The 25,350-nt window shown below is 45.2% G+C and overlaps 1 pseudogene; it reads right to left on the bottom strand.

Annotated features, from left to right (window-relative positions):
• Window positions 1–13,868: 13,868 nt before the first annotated feature.
• LOC125524545 lies at window positions 13,869–19,627 on the bottom strand (annotated as a pseudogene).
• Between the last annotated feature and the right edge of the window lie 5,723 nt (window positions 19,628–25,350).

The raw sequence follows: 25,350 nt of genomic DNA, 5'->3' as shown, positions 1-25,350 counted from the left end.
TATGCCGACGGCCAGGCCGTAGGCATAGATAGGAGTCCTATGCCGACGGCTATGCCGTAGGCATAGATGGCAACTGCTTTTTTTAAAAAAATAGTCCCACCTCGCCGAGGGAAAAGCAATTTGACCTGTTTAAATAGTTTACTAATCCATATGTTATAAGCTCCGGTATTCATTAGACTTATATGAAGAAAATGGACAGTTGCTGTGAACTTTTCAGTGCTCGGGCACCGGGTGTGCCCGGGCAGCCGGCCCGGTGCCCGAGCACTAAAAGGTTCGCAGCAACTGTCCATTTTCAATGATGAATACTGGAGTTTTTAATCAATTCAACACTAGTAGAAAAGGGGGCTATGGTCCAGGCCGGGTCAGCCCATTAGTCCCGGTTCAGTCTAGAACCGGGACCAATGGGGGCATTCGTCCCGGTTTGTGAGCCCAGGGGGCCGGCCGGGCCACGTGGGCCATTGGTCCCGGTTCATCAGGACCTTTTGGTCCCGGTTCGTGGGACGAACCGGGACCAATGGGCCTGGCTCCTGGCCCACCACCATTGGTCCCGGTTCATGCCACGAACCGGGACCAAAGGCTCCCCTTTTAGTCCCGGATCGTGCCTCGAACTGGGACTAAAGTGTTTAGTCCCACCTCGCCAACCGAAGGGCGCCCACACCTGTTTATAAGCCCGTCCGTCTTTGCATTGTTGAGCTCCTCTCAAAGTGAAAATAGATGCACCTATAGAGGAAATTGGACTTAAATTCATAAATAGAAATTAATTATGAATTTATGTTTAATTTTCTCTATAAGTGCATCTATGTTCACTAAAAGAGAAGTTTTTATTTTTTGTGACCTAAAAGAAAAAAGAAATCACTAAAAAACTATAAGTATTTAGTTCTAAGTAGAAATGAAAAAATAAATAGCAAAGAAGTAAAAAAATGCCGATAATATTTGTTATGACTAACTAAAATTACCAAATTGAGTAAAGTTATTCATACAGTAGTGATTCACACAAAATTTAAAAAATTCAAATTTAAACTATTCAAATTTTAAAACTAATGGCACTAATAGAAAGTTTATAATTTTTTTGACCTAAAATAAAAAAGAAATCACTACAAAACAAAAAAAAAACAAAAAAGTGCCACCTACTATTAAATAGCAGGAAAAAGATTGACTCAAAAATCAATTTTAACTATTCTACAAAGTGTTTTCACACAAATTTAGTAAACTAGTGATTCATAAACTAGTGATTCACACAAAATTTAAAAAATTCAAAATTAAACTATTCAAATTTTAAAGCTAATGGCACTAACAGAAAGTTTATAATTTTTGTGACCTAAAAGAAAAAAGAAATCACTTAAAAACTATAAGTATTTAGGTCTAAGTAGAACCGGAAAAATAAATAAAAAAAAGAAAAAAATGCCACCTACTGGGCCAGCACGGCCTGAATATGACTAGAAACCCAACCATGGGCCAGGATTCAGGCCCGCAGCAGGCGTAGTAGGCCCACAGGCATTGCAGTGACAGATTAGGCCCGAAAGCCTGCAGTTGAGAGGAGCTCGAGAGGGTGGGCGCAGCAGCGCTTATAAACCACTCCCGAGTCCTCTCAACTAGCGAGGTGGGACTAAACTTTTGGGCGCGGGGCAGCACAAGGCCATTGGTCCCGGTGGTGGGACGAGCCGGGACCAAAGGGCCGCATTGGTCCCGGTTCGTGGCACCAACCGGGACCAATGCCACCCTTTAGTCCCGGTTGGTTCCACCAACCGGAACCAAAGGCCGCCGCTTCCTGCCCTTTGGGCTGCCGAAAAGTGGCCTTTGGTCCCGGTTGGTGGCACAAACCGGGACTAAAGGGTGCATTCGTCCCGGTTTGTGCCACGAACCGGGACCAATTCTTCGTCTATATAAGTAGCACTTGTGAAATTTTCGATTCAGTTCGTTCTTCCCCACCCGACGACGCCGCCAGGCTGCGCCTCGCCGTTGCCCTGCCTCCGACGCCGTCCCGCGCGGCCGCAGACGCCGTCGCCGCCCCGTGCCCCTGCCTCCTCGCCGCCGACGCCGTGCCCCTCACCGTCGCTGTCGCCGCCCCCTGCCTTCCTCATCGCCCGTCGCGCCGCGCCCCCTCACCGTCGTCGTCTCCGCGCCTCTCACCGTCGCCGTCGCCGCGCCCCTCACCATCGCCGTCGCCGCGCCCCTCACCGTCGCCGGCCTCCTCGTCGATCGCCGCCCCGGCCCGTTGCGTAATTTCCTATTTTAGTGTGTAGTTAATTTAGATGCGTAATTTAGGATGTAGAGTTAATTGAGTTGTTGTAGTTAATTTAGATGCTTAGTTTAGATGTATAGTTAATTGAATTGTTGTAGTTAATTTAGATGTATAGTTTAGATGCAAAAGTTAGAATTTTTTACTGTTCATACATTTTTTGGTGATATTATTGTTGCATATGCAAAAGTTTGTGTGTTCATATATATGCAAAGAATATGTCAATTTTTTCATAGAATTTTCATGAATTTTTTTGTTGTAATTTTATTCATAGAATTTTTATTTTTAGTAACTTGTTTATTTTTAGTAAGTACTACATTATTCTATTTATAGTAAGTGCTTAGTAGTAACTAGTTGATTTAATAGAACTGGTTTATTTTACTATAGAAGTAGTTTATTTTTAGTAAGAAAATTAATAGAACTAGTTTATTTTTTTAGTTAAAGCAATTATTCCCGCATCGACGTGGACGATCGATGCCTATCCCGCATCCTCGTCATCGAGTCGGCGGAGGACGACACCTACTTGACCAGATGGGCCATGTCCGGGACTGGGCTCCGCCAGGGTGGTACTGGGAGGCGCTACCTTCCGGGGGGCGTAGCTTGGTGAGGAGCCAGCCCGTCGTTGACCCGATCCTTGTTTGGTGGCGGTCGCGTGGGCCAGTGATGGTGCCGAGGCTTCCGGACACCGCGGAGGTGGTACGTCACCGTGTCAGCGAGGAGGACCAACACATCCGTCGCTACATGGTTGCGTTGGAGGGCAGGTTCGAGAATACCTGGCAGGTTCTTCAGGGATCTCACTGGAGCTATGATTCTGTGATGGTTCCTTCCCTTTGGGTGTCCACCGCCCGTGCCGATACCCATCGGGCGCTACGGTTCTAGCTGTAATGGCGATATGTATGATAGTATTCGACGTGTATTAGAGATAATATTCGATGTACGGACACATGGAGATGATGTAGTTTTTCTTATAATTGAATGCATCCTAATTTGAATACTACTTTATTTTGCGACTTGATTTTTCTTATTGAATGCTCAAATTGGAGAGCACTATGCAAGGCATATGCATATGATTAGTTGAATAATAATGATATCATTTAGTCTTTGAATTATGAATGTATAGGAAATGTCATCATCGGACGACGAAAGTCTCCCGGGGGAGTGCGACTGGTGCCACGACGATCGAGGTCAGTGCGACAGGCCTCACCTGGACGATGATCGGCGCTTCAGCATTAAGCTCGAGGAGACCTTCGAAGTTGAAACGGTACACAACGACGACAAGTGTTTTTTTCATAATTAAGCATGACTTCAACTATTTCAACGTGTAATTTTCATCTTTTACAATTCGAGTATAGTTTATCCCATGCCATGCAAGACGCTATGTCTTGGAGAGGATGGATTTTGAAGACCATGAAAATTTTGAAACGAAGAAAATTCACCTAAGGACCCATCATGATGTGGATTTTGAAGTAAAGTTGTATAATGCTGAGAGCGTAACCCATTTTGGTTGCAAAAATTGGGAAGCATTTTGTAAATTGTATGGTTTTGATGAGGGTATGCTTGTCACCATGGATCTTGGTGATCCTGAAATCGAGCAAGACAATGTGGACATTTGGGTCCTTGTTGATACGCCTCCAGTTCTACCGCTATGTGAGTTTCTCAAACATAGTTAATTATTAACTAATTTATATTGTTCATTTCAAAATAGTTGACAGCTTATTTCCATTGACAGCTTATTTTGAAGTATCAAAGAATGTGCAGAAGATGGTAGATAGAACTTACTACACCGATGGCTCTGAGTTAACTTACAAGGAGAAAACTCATCTGGTTGGATTTTGTAATGATCTTGAGAATTACAATATCTACAATCGAACTCCTCAACATTATGGTCAATACGTGCCACTAGTGCACGTGTTGAACTATGGTAACTACCATGGAGATACCCTGGTAAGATTTTTTACTATTACGACATCCGTGCATCTTTTTGCATACTTCTAAAACTAGTACATCATTGCTAACTACGAAGTTATTACTATGTTTTTTAACAAAGAATCCCAGAGGATTGTGTGCCTCATTTGATGTATCAGAATGGCGGCAGCCTTCGTGTTTTGAACATATATCCAGGTCATCCTACGAATCTCAACTGTCCATACCGGATTTCTAAAAGAAGTGGAGACATGACAATCAAAGAATGGAAAAAATGTATGGACAGTCGTAATGAGCTTCTTGGAAGCAAAAGGAAGCGAGGCGTAAGAATTGGAGACAGGATGATCTCCATTCTTCATAATGGAGAGTCAGGGTCTATATTGTTTTATGCTATTTTACCTTAAGTGTGTTTAGGTCCTACCTGATACTGATGATCATATGCTAAGAACAATTATGTAGGGTTGGGTTCGATGACTATGAGGATGATGATCGTATGACTTATTATTAATAACGAGTAGAAGTTGTATGATGATGCTTGATTAGTAGGACTTGTTATTATGTATGATGATGTATGATGCGAGCATGCATGAGTTATTATATATATATCTGCGGGTGAAAAGAACATAGCAGTAGCGTTGGTAAACCAAGGATGAAGATATATATAAGAGAGGACACTTCTCTCTATATTAGCTAGCTAATAACAACCTAAAAATAACCCCCTAAACCCCTAAAACAGCCACTTTTTTTTTAAAAAAAAGAAAAACCTCAGCTCCAGCCAGCTGCTGACGCGTGGAAGCCTTTTGGTCCCGGTTTACGTCATCAACCGGGACCAAAGGCCCCTGCCTGGGCTGCCGGCAGCGGCCACGTGGAGGCCCATCTGTCCCGGTTCTGGTTGGAACCGGGACTAAAGGGTCAGGGCATTAGTAACGACCCTTTAGTCCCGGTTCTGGAACCAGGACAAAAGGCCCTTACGAACCGGGACAATAGGCCCGTTTTCTACTAGTGCAATTATTACATTTTTAGATTCTTAGTTTACCGTCTGTATGGGACCCGGCACATGGAGGGGGGAAACGGACGCGTCGGGTCTACACGGAGGGGATCTTGCTGTGGGTCTGGCCCGGATGTTGCTCCAAAGTGTTCCTATGGCTGACCTACCACAACCGGGTGGATAGGTCCACTGGTCAAAGCCCGTCCGTGCAAAGTCAAAGGGCTAGATCCCGTGGTCAAACGCTACAGGGTTAGGCGGGACGGGGGCCATGGGGGGTAGCAATGCCACCCGAGCATCGCACCGGGCCCTGATACATGCGGGGTGGTGTGGTGGCATGTCCGAAGAGGCGGCACGGCGTCTCCGGGGGCTGCCCCCCCTCACGAACGGCGATGACACGGTATTAGACGTTCTGCGGTAACGATGCCATCGCCGTCCGTGAGGGGGGGCCACGCCCCGGAGATGCGTCCCGCCTCTTCGGACATGCCACCACACCACCCCGCATGTATGAGGGCCCGGTGCGACGCTCCGGTGGCATTGCTACCCCCAGTGCCCCCGTCCCGCCTAACCCTGTAGCGTTTGACCACGGGATCTAGCCCTTTGACTTTGCACGGACGGGCTTTGACCAGTGGACCTCTCCACCCATTTGTGTTAGATCAGCCCATAGGAACACTTTGGAGCAACATCCGGGGCAGACCCACAGCAAGATCCCCTCCGTGTAGACCCCACGCATCCGTTTCCCCCTTCCAAGTGCCGGTGGCAGCGCCGTCCGTGAGGACGGCACACCCCGGACACGCGTGCCGGGCGTTTGCAACCGCCACAACACTTCCAGACTTGTGAGAGGCCGCCGGCGCAAGATTTGGCGGCATGCTAGCCCCCGGAGGCCGCCGGCCACAGCCGTAGACGCGCGAAGGGCAATCCGCATAGAGGGAACTTTTCGGATACTTCTCCATCACCAAAAATTATGAAAAAATACCATCGTTCCTATAGCACATGTGCCCACGTCGTGCAAAAAAACTCATGATTTTATCACGCTCCGAGTATTTAGTAATATTGACGCCGCATCGTTACCGCAGAACGTCTACTACCGTGTCATCGCCGTCCGTGAGGGGGGGCCACGCCCCGGAGACGCGTCCCGCCTCTTCGGACATGCCACCACACCACCCCGCATGTATGAGGGCCCGGTGCGACGCTCCGGTGGCATTGCTACCCCCCGAGTGCCCCCGTCCCGCCTAACCCTGTAGCGTTTGACCACGGGATCTAGCCCTTTGACTTTGCACGGACGGGCTTTGACCAGTGGACCTCCCCACCCGGTTGTGTTAGGTCAGCCCATAGGAACACTTTGGAGCAACATCCGGGCCAGACCCACAGCAAGATCCCCTCCGTGTAGACCCCACGCGTCCGTTTCCCCCCTCTAGGTGCCGGCGGCGGCGCCGTCCGTGAGGGGGGGCACACCCTGGAGCCCCAAGACGGGCGTCTACGCATGCATGAACACTTTCGCATATGCATCGGGACCCGTGCGATCTTTCGGTGACATAGCTACACCCCGAATCCCCCCACCAACCAGAATTCCTTCCGTGTCGACCGTTTCCCCCTACGTGACACGGAGCGACGTTCGTAACGGGGGGCAATCGATATACCATCGGGTATGTTTTTTTAGATAAGGCATAATTATCTTATGCAAAAGCAAAAACTAAAATAAAGTAAAAATAACAAAACAAAGTAAAAATAAAAAAATAAAGTAAAATACACGTATGCCGACGGCCTGTGGACACACGGAGGTTGTCCCACGGATCGATGACGTGGCGTGGCACACGGATCGATGACGTGGCGAAGGGGCCTATGCCGACGGCTGTGCCGTAGGCATACCTCTGCCACAGATAACCAAAGTAAAAATAAAAAATTAAGTAAAGTAAACATATGCTGACGGCGAGGCCGTCGGCATATCTGTGCACACACGGATCGATGACGTGGTGTGGCACACGGATCGTTGACGTGGCAGAGGGGCCTATGCCGACAGCTATGCCGTAGGCATACCTCTACCATAGATATGCCGACGGCCGCCGTTACCGCCCGTCGGCGTAGGATCAACGCCGTCAAATGGTCAGCGTTGACCGGGAAGGTGGGCCCGGGCTATGCCGACGGCCTGTCCTATGCCGACGGGCCCCGTAGGCGTATCTCGGGCGGTCCCGACGGCCTCGTCTATGCCGACGGCCCCGTCGGCATAGATGGATGTACGCCGACGGCTATTCTACGCCTACGGCCTACCCTTGGCCGTCGGCATAGGTCCATAGATGCCGACGGGGGCCGTCGGCATAGATTTGGCCGTCAGCAACCCCCGTTTTTCTTGTAGTGACAGAGCCTTAGATGCTCCAATGATACGAGCTCCTAGGAGCCGTTACACCCATTTTGGATCACTATTTCTTATTATAAGTTGCTCATGATTATCCTTGTTGTGCAAATTATGACACCATCCTGATGCCATTTCCCTCTTAATCTATATGTTGAAACGAAGGACGGGGCAATTGCCGGAAAACTACAGAAAAGTGCAAAAAACAATTGTAGGAAAGACAACATTTTTCCCGAGCCCAAATAAATCAATAAAAAAATTGGAGAAAATCATTGGAAGAGAGCCAAGGGAGCTAGACATGGGCCGGGGGCTGCCTGTGTGGTGCACGCGGCTCCACCACAAGGCAAGAATTCAAGCAATGAGGGAATAAAACAGTAAATGCTTATGAGACGGTTTGCGTTGTCACCAACCTAGCTCACAAATCACACTCGGAATGGGAACTGGAGACTGAAGCAATCTCACACTAGGGATAGGAAATCCAGGGATACAATGGGGAGGAAGAAGAGCTGAACTTGCTGCGAGCCATCGGACACATACTAGTACTAGCTAGGAAACTAATCTAACTTGCCTGAACAAGGACGTACTAGTACTATTACTTGTACACTAACAGATTTAGATTATTCTCCTAACAGACTCCTTGCACATATGATATGAATAGGGAAAACCGAACCAAAGAGGTCAAACGCGAAAGCACGGCGCGCCGTCGCCGTGGAAGACGGCATTCGGCGGCGGGGTGAAGGGTAGGTAGCACTCATAGCTGTAGAAGAAGACCTTCTTCACAATCACCTTGTACATGAGGGTGAGATCCACGTGCACCCTCACGTGCATCGTCCCAGAGCCCCGCTCCCTCTGCACCTCCTTGGCCAACCCCTCTTGCACTTGCACGTCAGCCACCATGACCATGCCCTGGAAAACCGCGTGCAGCACCGTCGTGTTCTTGGGTCCCTGCCGGAAGAAACCCGGGAGCGAGTTCCCGGCGAGGCCAAGGCTGGTGCCGTTGTAGGAGGCGCTGGCGCCCACGTCGAGGTAGCTGATGCTGAGCAGTCTGTTGGAGTTTCGGAAGCTGAGGTCGATGGTGAGGTCGTACCGGAGGGAGCCGCCGTTGAGGTCGAGGGAGGCAAGGGAGGCGGAGTCGACGCTTGGGTAGAAGCGATCCGGGCGGTAGAGGAGCCAGAGGAAGAGGACGATGACGCTGAGCGGCGTCCAGAACTGGACGCACTGCCACACCCAGAGGGACGCGTCTATCCCGGCCTTCTTGTACCTGCAGCACAGACAGTTCAACGCGCATTGCCATGGCAGCTTGAACAGCGGCACGCACGTGTCTAGGATCACCGCCGTCTTCGTCTCCTTCCAGCACTCCCTGGCCGCTTTCCGGCCGCCCTCCTCCCCTCTCTGGCCGGACATTTTTTTGTATATTTCTTTCTCACTAACGTGTATCGACTCACGTAGCTGTGGCCATCTGCAGTTTATATAGGCAGGAGAGTGGCGTTTTGGATCTCGGCCTCTAGAGAGGCTGAATTTTTGAAAAATTCAAAATCCGGAAATCTTGGTTTCACAAAAAAAATCATACAAGTAAGCACGGATGTACGGATGTGGTTCCCTTGAAGAGAAACAAGTTATGTGGATCTAGCGACTCCGGAGGCCTCCCCGCCGCCATAGAAGAGACTTCGCCGTCAACGCCCCACCCCCCTGCCGCCGCCTGAGGAGGCCACCGGGCTGACGGCGGCGGCAGGACGGCCCGCGTACTCGCGTCCAAGGTTTTGGTTACCGCAAAATTTGAAGATTTCCCATGGTTACCGCGTATTTTCGTGCCCCTCGGTAAATCCCCGTACCGAGCAAAAAATGCCAATTTTTTAAGTTTTTTGAATTTAAACACTCGATTTACAGTGAAGTACGTAGGATCTAATTAATACCATGAGAGTTGGTTTTGACGTGTTGGTAGCAACCTAGTTCCTGTTTTGGGAGGTCTCTGGTTCGAATGGTTGTTCATTCACTTATTTGAATTCAAAATTCAACTATGAAATTCATTCGAAATATTCTCGGTAAGGTAACCACGTTTACCAGTCCCCCTCGGTAAAATTACCTCATTCGGTAACCAAAACCTTGCTCGCGCCCCACTCCTTCCTCCCCATCTTGCGGATCCACATAAGGCGTCCGCCATCTCCGGCCTCGGCTGCAGCTGGCGGCATCTTTGCCTCGGTTGCGGCGGCAGCTGCTCGCCTCATGCCTCAAGCCTACGGTGCTACTGCTCACCTGCTCCACACCGGGTCACGATGGATCTAGTGTCCTTGATCGGTTGGTAGCGGGCGTGGCTGTGTTGCTCGGTGGCCCATGGAGGCGTGGATGTGGCATGGTGTGTAAGTGTGGAGAATGACCAGATCTGGCCTCCTCATGTACAACAGCTGCGGCGGCAAGGCGGACGCCATGGTTTGTGGCCGATGGTTTTCAAAGGTGGTCGATGGCTGACTACAGCTCTAATCCACTTGGGCCCTCGGAGCATGATTGAGATGCAATCTATGGACAATGACTTGACGTAGAGGATATGATTGTACAGCAACGGCGGTCGTCTCTCGACGCATGTAGTTGCTGAGATCGTGGAAAGTGGTGATGACAACACATAATTGACTTTGATGGTGGTGCTTCTTAAGTGCCCAGTCTCGAGCTCCGAGGTGAAAACCTAGGACTGACCCGAGATGGTTATACCTGACAATGGCGGTGTACTTGCATCGTAACCTTATTGAAGACATTGCTCGGATATGCTCAGACTGTTTCTTCGAGGTGAAAACTTAGAATCCGGCCTTCGATGTCCGGATCCGGTAACGGCGACGTTTGAGCGTCGCTTTCTTCCTAAAGGCATTGTTGTTGAAGAACACGAACATCATTGTCCTTCTATTGTCATGTAATGGTTGGTGCGGATATAGTCATTGTTGTAGTTTGTCAGGCTTTTTTTTTTCTCTCGCTTAGGCATAGCTTTGGTCTTATATGACTTTGCTATTTGCTGGTGGGCTTTGTGTGTCACAAGTAGAAAACGGGCCTATTGTCCCGGTTTGTAAGGGCCTTTTGTCCCGATTCCTGAACCGGGACTAAAGGGTCGTTACTAATGCCCTGACCCTTTAGTCCCGGTTCTAACCAGAACCGGGACAGATGGGCCTCCACGTGGCCTGCGCGCTGAGCCCAGGCAGGAGGGCCTTTGGTCCCGGTTGGTGGCACCAACCGGGACCAATAGGCCTCCACGCGTCAGCATTTCTGTGGCTGTGGTTTTTTTAAAGGGGCTGGTTTAGGGGTTTTGGGGATTAATTTAGTTTGTTATTAGCTAGCTAAAAGAGAGAAGTGTCCTCTCTTATATCTCCGTGCTTGGTTTATACCAACGCTATGCTATGCCTAAACATGGCTTAGATTGAAGTGAAGGAAACATGTGGTGCATGTCGAAAGTAATACTAATTAATCCTAACTTGATCAAGTTTGGATTAGTACTACTTTCGACATGCACCACATGCATGTTGCCTTCACTTCAATCCAATCCATGTTCATTTCACCCACTGATATATAATAACTCTTCATGCTCACATCATGCATCATCATAATAATAAGTCCTACTAATCATCATGATACAACTTCTACTCGTTATTAATAACAAGTCATACGATCATCATCCTCATAGTCATCGAACCAACCCTACTTAATTGTTCTTAGCACATGATCATCAGTATTAGGTAGGACCTAAATACCCTCTTTAAGGTAAAATAGCATAAAACAGTATAGACCCTGACTCTCCATTATGGAGAAAGGAGATCATCCTGTCTCCAATTCTTGCGCTGCGCTTCCTTTTGCGTCCAAGAACCTCTTTACGAGTGTCCATACATTTTTTCCATTCTCTGATTTGCATGTCTCCACTTCTTTTAGAAATCCGGTATGGACAGTTGAGATTCGTAGGATGACCTGGATATATGTTCAAAACATCAAGGCGACCATGCTCATACATTAGATGAGGCACACAATCCTCTGGGATTATCTGTTGAAAAACATAGTAATAACTTCATAGTTAGCAATGATGTACTAGTTTTATAGAAGTATGCAAAAGATGCACGTATGTCGTAATAGTAAAAAATCTTACCAGGGTATCACCATAGTAGTTACCGTAGTTCAACACGTGCACTAGTGGCACCTATTGACCATAATGTTGAGGAGTTTTATTGTAGATATTGTAATTCTCAAGATCATTACAAAATCCAACCAGATGATTTTTCTCCTTGTAAGTTAACTCAGAGCCATCGGTGTAGTAAGTTCTATCTACCATCTTCTGCACATTCTTTGATACTTCAAAATAAGTTCTCAATGGAAATAAGCTGTCAACTATTTTGAAATGAACAATATAAATTAGTTAATAATTAACTATGTTTGAGAAACTCACATAGCGGTAGAACTGAAGGCGTATCAACAAGGATCCAAATGTCCATATTGTCTTGCTCGATTTCAGGATCACCAAGATCCATGGTGACAAGCATACCCTCATCAAAACCATACATCTTGCAAAATGCTTCTCAATTTTTGCAACCAAAATGGGTTACGCTCTCAACATTATACAGATTTACCTCAAAATCCACATCATGATGGGTCCTTAGATGAATTTTCTTCGTTTCAAAATTTTCATGGTCTTCAAAATCCATCCTCTCTAAGACATAGCGTCTTGCATGGCATGGGATAAACTATACTCGAATTGTAAATGATGAAAATTACACGTTGAAATAGTTTAAGTCATGCTTAATTATGAAAAAAAACACTTGTCGTCGTTGCGTACCGTTTCAACTTCGAAGGTCTCCTCGAGCTTAATGCTGAAGCGCCGATCATCGTCCAGGTGAGGCCTGTCGCACAGACCTCGATCGTCATGATACCAGTCGCACTCCCCTGGAAGACTTCCGTCGTCCGATGATGACATTTCCTACGTTCATAATTCAAAAATTAAACATGTACAATTAAATATATGTACTACAAAAACTAAATTAGATCATTATTATTCAACTAATCATATGCATATGCCTTGCATAGTGCTCTCCAATTTGAGCATTCAATAAGAAAAATCAAATCGCAAAATAAAGTAGTATTCAAATTAGGATGCATTCAATTATAAGAAAAACTACATCATCTCCATGTGTCCGTACATCGTCGAATATTACCACTAATACACGTCGAATACTATCATACATATCGCTAGTACAGCTAGAACCGTAGCGCCCGACGGGTATCGGCGCGGGCGGTGGACACCCAAAGGGAAGGAACCATCACATGATCATAGCTCCAGTGAGATCCCTGAAGAACCTTCCAGGTATTCTCGAACCTGCCCTCCAACGCAACCATGTAGTGACGGACGTGCTGGTCCTTCTCGCTGACACGGTGACGTACCACCTCCGCGGTGTCCGGAAGCCTCGGCACCGTCACTGGCCCACGCGACCGCCACCAAACAAGAATCGGGTCAACGACGGGCTGGCTCCTCACCAACCTACGCCCCCCAGAAGGTAGCACCTCCCAAAACCAGCCCGGCGGAGCCCACTCCCGGACATGGCCCCTCTGATGAAGCCGGCCTCCTCCGCCGAGTTGACGACGAGGATGTGGGATAGGCATCGTCGACGTCGATGCGGGAATAATTGCTTGAACTAAAAAAATAAACTAGTTCTATTAATTTTCTTGCTAAAAATAAACTACTTCTATATATAGTAAATAAACTAGTTTTCTTAAATCAACCAGTTCAACTACTACTAATATAAGCACTTAATTACTATAAATAAAATAAAGTAGTACTAACTAAAAATAAACTACTTGTATATATAGTAAAATAAAGTAGTACTTATTAAATAAACTAATTCAACTACTAATTAAACTAGTTCAAAGCACTAACCTAGAATGTACTATCCTAAAATGCACTAACAGTAGACCTAATAACCTCAAATGCATTAAATCAACTAACCTTAAATGTAACCTTAAATATACATAAATTGACAAAAATAATTCTATGAACAAAAAAAATCATACAACAATTCATACATATCAATGGATCATAAATACATCTGCATATATACATATACATACAACATCCACATATACATTCATCAATGAATTACAAAAAAAATATGAAAAAAAGAGAGCAGGCCGGGGCGGCGGCGGCGCGCGGCAAAGCAGAGCAGGCCGGGGCGGTGGCGGCGGCGCGCGGCAAGCGGAGAAGGCAGGGGCGGCGGCGTGGGGGAAGGGAGGGGCCGGGGCTCACTGGGCGGCGACGATGAGGCGCGGCAGAGGGCGGCGACGGCAAGGTCGGGGCAGAGGGCGGCCACGTCGGGGTGGCGCGGGCGGCGACGGCGTCGGGGCGGCGCGGGACGGCGTCAGAGGGGCGCGGGACGGCGCGCGGCGACGACGGCGATGGCGAGGCAGAGGGCAGCCTGGTGGCGGCGGCGGCGCGGGGAAGAAGAACTGAAACGAAAATTTCCAAAGTGTTGTATATATAGACGGAGCATTGATACCGGTTCGTGGAACCAACCGGTACCAATGCACCCCTTTAGTCCCGGTTGGTGCCACCAACCGGGACCAAAGTCCACTTTTCGACAGCCCAAAGGGCGGGAAGCGACAGCCTTTGGTCCCAGTTGGTGGCACCAACCGGGACTAAAGGGGGGCCCCCCCTTTAGTCCCGGTTGGTGCCACCAACCGGGACTAAAGGCCTTGTGCTGCTGCGCCCGCGTCGAAAGTTTAGTCCCACCTCGCTAGTTGAGAGGGGTGCGTAGTGGTTTATAAGCCCCACTGCCGCACCCCTCCCGAGCTCCTCTCCATTGCAGGCTTAAGGGCCTAATTGTCACTGCTATGCCTGTGGGCCTACTGGGCCTCCTGCGGGCCTGAATCCTGGCCCATGGATGGGTTTCTAGTCGTATTCAGGCCGTGGGGGGCCAGTAGGTGGCACTTTTTTTTGTTGCTTTATTTATTTTATTTTGTTTCTACTTACAACAAAATACTTATTGTTGCTATTTTTAATTTTTTCCAGTTTTTTGGTTTTGTTTTCTGCATTATTTATTTTCTTTTGTTTTTTGCTTTATTTTTTAATTCTTTATGCTTTTAGTTTTAGAAAAATTATAAACTTTTTGTTAATGCCATTAGTTTTCAAATTTGAAAACACTTTTTTTTATTTTTTTGTTTTCTTTGTTGCTTTATTTATTTTATTTTGTTTCTACTTACAACAAAATACTTATTGTTGCTATTTTTATTTTATTTTTCAGTTTTTTTCTTTTGTTTTCTGCATTATTTATTTTCTTTTGTTTTTTGCTTTATTTTTTAATTCTTTTTGCTTTTAGTTTAAGAAAAATTATAAACTATTTTTTGATAAACAGGGGATCACCCCCCGGTTCCATTTCATATAGAAAGAAACCACAGCAGGACAAGTCTTACAAAACCAGGACTCAACAGGACAAAATAAAGAAACGGACTCAGAGAGAAGAAGCATCATGCCTCCTCCCACAAACGCCAACACTTGAAACAACAGAACCACCAAATTAACTTGCCACCTGGAACTACAAACCTCAGGTCACCAACCTTAAGCTAACACACACCAAGCTCAGCAACATCTATGCCAAACTGGTCTAAACTGACAGAGGCCCCCACCCGATGTTGACCACGTGAATGCTGTCAGCTTCCTCGGGGTGCTGTACTTGATACTCCAGAGTGGTCCTCCCACCATGAGCAGCCTTTCCCACTGCATTCTTCCAGAGCCCCTCTCTAGCGCTTTGATCTTCAAACCAATTGCGACAGATCAGCCCGGCTCCAGCATCAATGGTTTTCTCAGCCGCTCCCAGATCAGTTCCTAAAACTCTTGCATTTTCCCTCCCTGGAGATCTGGGAACAGCTTGCTCCAGCCCCTCAGATAACGATAGACTCTTCCCAAGACCTGTTTCATAGAAATCCAAGAGCATCTATTAAAGACTACAGAATTCCTAAAATTCTGAAGTCCCCACAGGACAGCGGAGCTCACAACATTCAGTTGCTTGCATTTCTTGACACATAACCAGTTTTTCGCAACAAAAACAAAGCCACTGACCGAGATGTTAAAGACAGATTCTACCAAAGTCCAGACCAGCTTAGCTACTACACATTCAAAGAGCAAATGATGGATAGACTCAATCTCTTTGCAAAAAACACATTCTAGTGGTTTTGCTATGCCTCTTTTCCTCAAATTATCACAAGTCATGATTTTATTCTGAGAAAAAAGCCACAAAAACCCTTGAACTCTAGGTGTTACTTTCACATTCCAGACAGCAGGGAGGTAAATAGGCTGCACCCCCCTGAAATTAACAATAGCACATAGAGACTTAGAGGTAAATAGGCTGCACCCCCCTGAAATTAACAATAACTCATACTTCCAAATCAAAGAGTCTGTCCCCTGAGTAAAGTCAGTCTGGGAAAGTATTTCAATCAATTCAAACCATTGTAACATCGGTTCATCCGAGAAGGTCCTTCTAAAGGTGCATTTGAGCTCCTGTCCATCCCAGAGATCTGCAATGGTTTTATTCTTTTCATTAACCAAAACATATAGGTCCCAGTACTGCGTGGCTAGGGGAGTGTTACTATACCAGGTATCTTCACATAATCTAACCAATCTACCATCACCTATTTGCAATCTATACCCCATCTTCACTGCCTGCAGGGCCCACATAAAACTCTTCCAGAACTGGGAAGGGTGTGGGTCTCTACAGCACAGAATATTAGGATTTTTAGTATTATATTTACTATCTACAATCTTTCTCCACAGAGATCCCTCTCCAGCTATGTATCTCTTAACCCAAGAACCAAAAATTATGAACTTTCTGTTAGTGCCATTAGTTTTCAAATTAGAATAGTTAAAATTTGAATTCTTTGAAATTTGTGTGAATCACAAGTTTGTGATTAACTTTACTAAAAAAATGAACATAGATGCGCCTATAGAGAAAATTCAACCTAAATTCATAATCAATTTCTATGAATTTCAGAGAAATTCATTATGAATTTAGGTCAAATTTCCTGGATAGGGGCATCTATTTTCAATTTGAGAGGAGCTCAACAAGGCAGAGAAGGACGGGCTTATAAACCGGTGTGAGCGCCCTTCGGTTGGCGAGGTGGGACTAAACTCTGAGCAACGAGGACCAACCCTTTAGTCCCGGTTGGTGGCATGAACCGGGACTAAAGGGGTCCCGGTTCATGCCACCAACCGGGACCAATGGTGGTGGGCCAGGAGCGAGGCCCATTGGTCCCGGTTCGTCCCACCAACCGGGACCAAAAGGTCCAGACGAACCGGGACCAATGGCCCACGTGGCCCGGGCGGCCCCCTGGGCTCACGAACCGGGTCCAATGCATCCATTGGTCCCGGTTCTGGACTGAACCGGGACTAATGGGCTTACCCGGCCTGAACCTTTGCCCCCTTTTCTACTAGTGTGTGTTGGTGTTGGCCGTGTGCATTCTAGTTATGCAGAGGCTGGATGTGTACTTTTTGTGTTTGTATCCACTTGATGCTTCATTTGGAGTCAATAAAATCCACCCTTTATTAAAAAAACACGGATGTTCGGTGTATGTGTGTAAAATTTCAGGATGTAATACGTTCAAATAAAACCTGTACAATAAAGGCAAATTCATGGTGTGGAAGGATGAATAGTATAATGCGTTAAAAAGCCTCGGACTTTTTTCTTTTGCACAACCCTCATTTCAATGTATTTCATCCTGAAAAATTTACACACTTGTGCATTATGCCTTAATCTATCTTTGTATTTTTTTAAATATATATAAAAATATGAATTTTCACAAATTTTAAAATTTGCATTTGAAGGCCTCCATGAAGCTCGGCCTTCAAAAGCAATTTCTGTGCAGTCATGTGTATATACCGGTTGATTCCTTAACTCCGAGATCGGTAGTACAGAAGTTAGTTAAGGGTACATTTTGAAAAGTTCACTTTCAAGTTCTCACGGCCTAACAAGTAGCAGCCTGTGAGTTACTTTTTTTTTATTATACAATAAACCGTGCGCTCAAATCATGAACCATTTTTACCATTGGATCAACTGTACATCTACTTGCTGTTTCTTTCACAACCTCTACATTGCTTATAAAAAGAAATTATAATGGTGCATAAATAGAGCAAAAATGTAATAAAATAAAATACACGAAAATATCAGTAGTGTGGGGCTGAAGTGGGCACTACTGCTATTTAGCAGTAGCATTGGCTATATAAAGCGCTACTGCTATCAGAATTAGCAGTAGCGTCGGATAGACCCACGCTGCTGCTAAGACTTAACTGTACCGCCCTAGCAGTAGCGCGGGCTCAAGCGCTATTGCTGGGCCTTTTACCCGCGCTACAAAAAAAGTGGAAGCATGGCAGTGCTAATGGTTGTTCAGCGAGGTGGACCAGTTTCCCGTGTAATGTAGTACTGTAAAATACTTTGCCGAAACCTTCTTTTTCAACTCAACACAAATATATTTCCCGTGTAATTTGAGCAGGCTACAATATACGCTAGTTATTAAAAACAAAAAACACAACAGCACCAAACAAACTGTTTTTTTTTGCAGGGTAAAACAAACTGGTTGTTAGCTAAGCATTGAAAATATATGATTATATTACAGATAAAACCCGCACTCACATACGAGAAACAATCTCTTAATTTATTATCCATATATAGGCAACCCCTGCTAAAACTCTGTAAAGTAACGACTAGTCAAAACGTTGAAGTTATATTATTCAGTGTATGTTTTCAAAAAAAAAAATATTCACCGTATTGATGAATCTCTTCCTTTGATGTATGAAAATATAATGTTCAAAGAGCCCAACTACGAACTTTTCAGTCGAGGAAAAGAAACGAAATCCTTGGCCTTGATTTTCACATATCTTGGTGGTCACTTGTCATCCAGCAAACTTGTCGCCGGCTCCAGCACCGTTTCCACATCCACAGCATAAAACCTGGCCAGTGAAAGCCTCTCCTAGTCCGCATTTGTCACCACCCTGTGAAGCGGGCTCCTAAAGATTCCGTTGGTCATTATCTGTGTGCGTCAAATATTTATTTACATATATAAGACAACGAAGGAACACTGCTGGATTCATGGAATATATAGGATTTACAACACTGTTGATTGTACTACATTATTCAAGAGAGCAAGTGCTTAATTAATTTCATACCTCCATGCAGTCTGCTACATTAATGACCAACGTATAAGGCTTGGCCGGAACATTGTACCATTTCCCGCCCCTCTCAACTTAACTTGCAAGCCACCCACGTCTTGGTCGACAAAAAGGATGGTAAGGAGACCTCCATCAGTGTGAGGCCTCCTTCCCAAAACTAGGTCAGGTCTGGGACATGGAGGGTAGTAGTTGAATCTAACAAACCCAAAAGCCTGGTTTTATATTTGGTTGACGAAGTATTCCTCATCAAGGTCCACGAGCTTGGCTATTGATCGCAAGATAAGGTCTCTTGTTCTCTTGGTTTTCGATGCGTACTCATGTAGCATATCCCTGTATGTAGAAAGAGTGACTCTAGAATGACATTCTGGAACGGGTGATAAACTAAGGAGTAGGTAATTAACCTGAAAGATTCTGGGTGAGTCGGCCACTTGGCGATATTTCTCTCATCTTCTGGCTCCATTCTCAGATGCAAGCGGTCGTTAACGTTCCAGCTCAGGCCCTGATCTCCAGCTTAGGCCCTGATCCTGAGTCGCTACTTTGTCATTTCCATAGCCTTCCATCTGGGAGTGCTTGCCGTCTATCAAGTTGTTGTATTTCTGCTTTTCTACAGATGGTTGCCTGAAGAAGTCTCTCGATGCACTCATCATGGCATCCATAAGGGACTCCTCGATTCCATGGTTGGTAGCCTGGACAAAAATCTCAGCAAAAGTTGCATAATTTTAGGTAGAAACTAAGGGTGCACAAACTCACCAGGAAGAGGCCCCAGGTCTATAGAGCCTCCCGGAGCTTGTCGGCCTCGTCATCGGTCGTCAGCCGGCTGAGATCGATCAGAGGGATGGGCTCCGACATCTCATCAGCGGCCAGCATCTCTTCAACCAGGTACTGACGAGGTGGCTCCTTCACGGCAGCCGCCAGCTCTTGAACCGTTGTCCATACCAGCAAAGTCTTGTCAGACGCAGCCATTCTGTTATTAGTCCTCTTGGGTGCTTTTTGATAAAGGGCGCTTTTATTATCTCAAAATGTAGCATCAAGCAGATACAAAGCATTTAAAGTATCACCCGGCCTCTGCATAACTAGGATGCACACAGTCAAACATAAAAAATCTGACAAAAAGAAAGAAGAAAAAAATGACAATTCGGCAACAATAGAGTCCTATAAACCGACGCTATGGCTATGTCGAAACACTTGGTAGACCAATCCAGAGATTATCCTGCAACCCATGTAGGTTAAAAACCTCCGTAGCCACCTGCCTCAATCACGTACACACCGCCTCGAATAGCGGTTGGTACTCCGCACGTTGTAGCCAAGACCACATACGAATCGAGTGAGTACAACAAAAAATAACCTGCAGGGGAGAAGCATTTCTGTCATTAAAAATCAAATCATTTCTACATAGCCAAAGCGACCATAGTAAGGCGTACGCTCTCAACCTTATTAGCGTTTTGAACCTATTTGAAATACCGTCCAACCAATGACCAAAAATATTGGCAACACATGTGGGCGGATACAAATTCGAGGCTATTTGGATGACTGACCACATAGAACGCACAAACTTGCATTGGAAAAACAGATGTTTAATTGTCTCGTCATGAGTATAAAATTAACACTTCTTACTTCCTGTGTGATTACAAAGTTTTAAATAGAAAGCTCGACCAAACGCTATAGCGGGGCTATGGCGAGCTAAGCACCATTTGGCGTTTCAGCTTAAATCAAGACCGAAAAAACAAAGAAAATAAGCATACAATCTGGCATCTCTATGACATATACTTCCTCCGTCTCATAGTATAAGAGCGTCTTTGACACCACACTAATGTCAAAAACGTTCTTATTATGGGACGGGGGAGTACAGGACAAAAAAGATTGACATATTACAATGAGCATTCATATTTGCAGAAGAATCACTAGTGAAAATGCATTACATACCTGTAGGAGAAGAACGCAGAAATGACCAATACCTTTACAAACAATCAAATGACTTGCACCCAACGCGATAAAGGGGTTGTCAATCCCTTTACGGTCACTTGCAAAAGTAATATCTGATAGAGATAGATAAACAAAAGATATTTTTTTTGGTTTATTGATCTGGAAGTAAAAGATTGCAAAATAGTAGATCGGAAACTAATATGATGGAAAATAGACCCCGGGGGCCATAGGTTTCACTAGACGTTTCTCTCTTTTAGGCAACTAATACGGTGGGTGAACAAATTACTGTCGAGCAATTGATAGAGCGCAAAGTTATGACGATATCCAAGGCAATGATTATGCAATATAGGCATCACGTCCGTGTCAAGTAGACCGACTCCTACCTGCATCTACTACTATTACTCCACACATCGACCGACACCTTCCTGCATCTAGAGTATTAAGTTCATGAAGAACAGAGTAACGCATTAAGTAAGATGACATGATGTAGATGAATTAACTGAAGCAATATGATGAAAACCCCATCTTTTTATCCTCAATGGCAACAATGCTATACGTGCCCCGCTACCCCTACTTTGTCACTTGGTAGGACACCGGAAGATTGAACCCAAAGCTAAGCACCTCTCCCATTGCCAGAAAAACCAATCTAGTTGGACAAACCAAACCGATAATTCGAAGAGAAATATAAACATACCAAATCATGCATATAAGAATTCATAGGAGATTCAAATAATATTCATAGATAAGCTGATCATAAATCCACAATTCATCGGATCTCGACAAACACACCGCAAAAGAAGATTACATCAGATAGATCTCCAAGAACATCGAGGAGAACATGGTATTGAGAATCAAAGAGAGAGAAGAAGCCATCTACCTACTAGCTATGGACCCGTAGGTCTGAGGTAAACTACTCACGCTTCATCGGAAGGGCAATGGTGTTGATGTAGAAGCCCTCCGTGGTTGAATCCCCCTCCGGAAGAGTACCGAAAAAGGCCTCCAGATGGGATCTCAGAGACCTGCGGCAGCGGAAAAGTGTTTTCGTGGATGCTTCTGAGGGTTTTGGAATATTTGAGAATATATAGGAGGAAGAAGCAGGTCGGTGGCGTCACGAGGGGCCCACAAGGTAGGGGGGCGCGCCCTACCCCCTTGGGCGTGCCCTCCACCCTTGTCGCTGCCTCATGGCTCTTCTGACTTGAACTTCAAGTCTCCTGGGTGTCTTCTGGTCCAAGAAAAATCATCGTGAAGTTTTATTCCGTTTGGACTTCCTTTAGGATTCCTTTTCTGCGAAGCTCAAAAACAAGGAAAAAACAGAAACTGGCGCTGGGCTCTAGGTTAATAGGTTAGTCCCAAAAATAATATAAAATAACGTATTAATGCATATAAAACATCCAAAACAGATAATATAATAGCATGGAACAATAAAAAATTATAGATACGTTGGAGACGTATCTAGCATCCCCAAGCTTAATTGTTGCTCGTCCTCGAGTTGGTAAATGATAAAAACAGAATTTTTGATGTGGAATGCTACCTAACATAATTATCAATGCAATCTCTTTTATTTGGCATGAATATGCAGATCCGTATGATTCAAAACAAAAGTTTATATTGACATAAAAACAATAATACTTCAAGCATACTAGAAAGCAAATCATTAAGCTTAAAAAATAATATGGCTAAAGAAAGTTATCCCTACAAAATCATATAGTCTTGTTATGCTCCCTCTTCTCAACACAAAGTATAAATCATGCACACCCCGGTGTCAACCAAGCAATTGTTTCATACTTTTTTAACACGCTTCATCTTTTTTAACTCTTCACGCAATACATGAGTGTGAGCCATGGATACAGCACTATGGATGGAATAGAAGGTTGTAATAGACAAAAGTAGGGACAAAGTCTCACATCAACTAGGCAAATCAATGGACTATGGAGATGTCCATCAACTGATATCAATGTGAGTGAGTAGGGATTGCCATGTGACGGATGCACTAGAGCTATAAGTGTATGAAAGCTCAAAAGAAAACTAGTGGGTGTGCATCAACTTGCTTGCTCATGAAGAACTAGGGCATTTGACGAAGCCCATCGTTGGAATATACAAACCAAATTCTATAAAGAAAATTCCCACTAGTAATATATGAAGGTGAAAAAATAGGAGACTCTCTATAATGAAGAACATGGTGCTACTTTGAAGCACAAGTGTGGAAAAGGATAGTAACATTGTCCCTTCTCTCTTTTTCTCTCATTTTTTTTGCTTTTTTTCTTTTCCTTTTTTAGGCTCCTCTCTTTTTTTGGAGACCCTTTTCTCTTTTTTTGGAGACTCTTTTGGCCTCTCTATTCTAGAGATTCATTGGCCTCTTTATTCATAACCTCACATGGAACAATGTTCTAATAATCATGATCATCAAACTTCTATTTACTTACAACTCGATACTAGAACAAAAATATGACTCTTTATGAATGCCTCCGGCGGTGTACCGGGATGTGTAATGATCTATCATAGCAATGCCATCAAAAAACGGACAAGCCATGAAAACATCATGCTAGCTATCTTACGATCATGCAAAGCAATATGACAATGATGGTGCGTGTCATAATAAAAGGAACGGTGGAGTTACATGGCAATATACCTTGGAATGGCTATGAAAATGCCATAATATGTAGGTATGATGGCTGTTTTGAGGAAGGATGTAAGGTGGTTGATGCATCGGCGAAAGTTATGCGGTACTAGTGTGGCTAGCAAGGTGGAAAGGTGAGAGTGCGTATAATCCATAGACTCAACATTAGTCATCAAGAACTCACATACTTATTGCAAAAAGTTTATTAGCCCTCGAAGCAAAGTACTACTACGCATGCTCCTAGGGGAGAGGTTGGTAGGAGTTAACCATCGCGCGCTCCCGGCCTTCATGCAAAGATAAACAATCAAGACACAATGCGCTTCAATTTGGTTACATAGTTAGGAGACCATACGTGCATGCTACGGGAATCACAAACCTTAACACAATTATTTCTTTAACTCCACAATTTACTACTAGCATGACTCTAATATCACCATCTTCATATCTCAAAACAGTCATAAGGAATCAAACTTCTCATAGTATTCAATGCTCTATATATGAAACTTTTTTATATCTCCCTTGGATGCCCATCATATTAGGACTAAATTCACAACCTAAGCAAATTACCATGATGTTTAGAGACTCTCAAAATAATATAAGTGAAGCAAGAGAGTTCAACAATTTCTATAAAATAAGGCCACCGCCGTGCTCTAAAAAGATATAAGTGAAGTACTAGAGAAAAATTGCCTAGCTCAAAAGATATAAGTGAAGCACATAGAGTATTCTAATAAATCACGATACATGTGTGTCTCTCAAAAAGATATATTCAGTGAGGATGATTGTGGCAAACTAAAAAGCAAGGACTCATATCATACAAGTGTTGGAAATATGCCCTAGAGGCAATAATAAATTAGTTATTATTATATTTCCTTGTTCATGATAATCGTTTATTATCCATGCTAGAATTGTATTGATAGGAAACTCAGATACATGTGTGGATACATAGACAACACCATGTCCCTAGTAAGCCTCTAGTTGACTAGCTCGTTGATCAATAGATGGTTACGGTTTCCTGACCATGGACATTGGATGTCGTTGATAACGGGATCACATCATTAGGAGAATGATGTGATGGACAAGACCCAATCCTAAGCATAACACTAGATCGTGTAGTTCGTATGCTAAAGCTTTTCTAATGTCAAGTCATTTCCTTAGACCATGAGATTGTGCAACTCCCGGATACCGTAGGAGTGCTTTGGGTGTACCAAACGTCACAACGTAACCGGGTGACTATAAAGGTGCACTACAGGTATCTCCGAAAGTGTCTGTTGGGTTGGCGTGAATCGAGACTGGGATTTGTCACTCCGTGTAAACGGAGAGGTATCTCTGGGCCCACTCGGTAGGACATCATCATAATGTGCACAATGTTATCAAGGAGTTGATCACGGATGATGTGTTACGGAACGATTAAAGAGACTTGCCGGTAACGAGATTGAACAAGGTATCGGGATACCGACGATCGAATCTCGGGCAAGTATCGTACCGATAGACAAAGGGAATTGTATACGGGATTGATTAAGTCCTTGACATCGTGGTTCATCCGATGAGATCATCGTAGAACATGTGGGAGCCAACATGGGTATCCCGATCCCGCTGCTGGTTATTGACCAGAGAACGTCTCGGTCATGTCTGCATGTCTCCCGAACCCATAGGGTCTACACACTTAAGGTTCGGTGACGCTAGGGTTATAAAGGAAGCTTGTATGTGGTTACCGAATGTTGTTCGGAGTCCCGGATGAGATCTCGGACGTCACGAGGAGTTCCGGAATGGTCCGGAGGTAAAGATTGATATATTGGACGAAGGGTTTTGGAGTCCGGGAGTGTTCCGGAGGTACCGGGTGATGACCAGCATGACCGAAAGGTGTTTCGGGAGCCCCGGCAAGTGTTGGGGGGCTTCATGGGCCAAGGGAAGGGGGCAAACCAGCCCACTAAGGGGCTGTGCGCCCCCCTCACCTAATCCCACGTGACCAGGGGGTTTGGGGCGCCCCATCTAGGGTTCCCACCTCCTGGCTTGGGGGCCATGTCACCCAAAGGGGAGATCCCATCTGCCCTGGCCGCCGCCCCCCCTAGGGGAAACCCTAGGGCGCCTCCCCCTCCCCCTTGCCCCTATATATAGTGGAGGTTTTGGGGCTGCATATGACACAAGA

This window comes from Triticum urartu, chromosome 7, assembly GCF_003073215.2.
Source record: "Triticum urartu cultivar G1812 chromosome 7, Tu2.1, whole genome shotgun sequence".
In the NCBI taxonomy this organism is placed as follows: Eukaryota; Viridiplantae; Streptophyta; class Magnoliopsida; order Poales; family Poaceae; genus Triticum; species Triticum urartu.
Note: the sequence above shows the minus strand (reverse complement) of the source record. Positions and strands in the feature narration are given on the sequence as shown.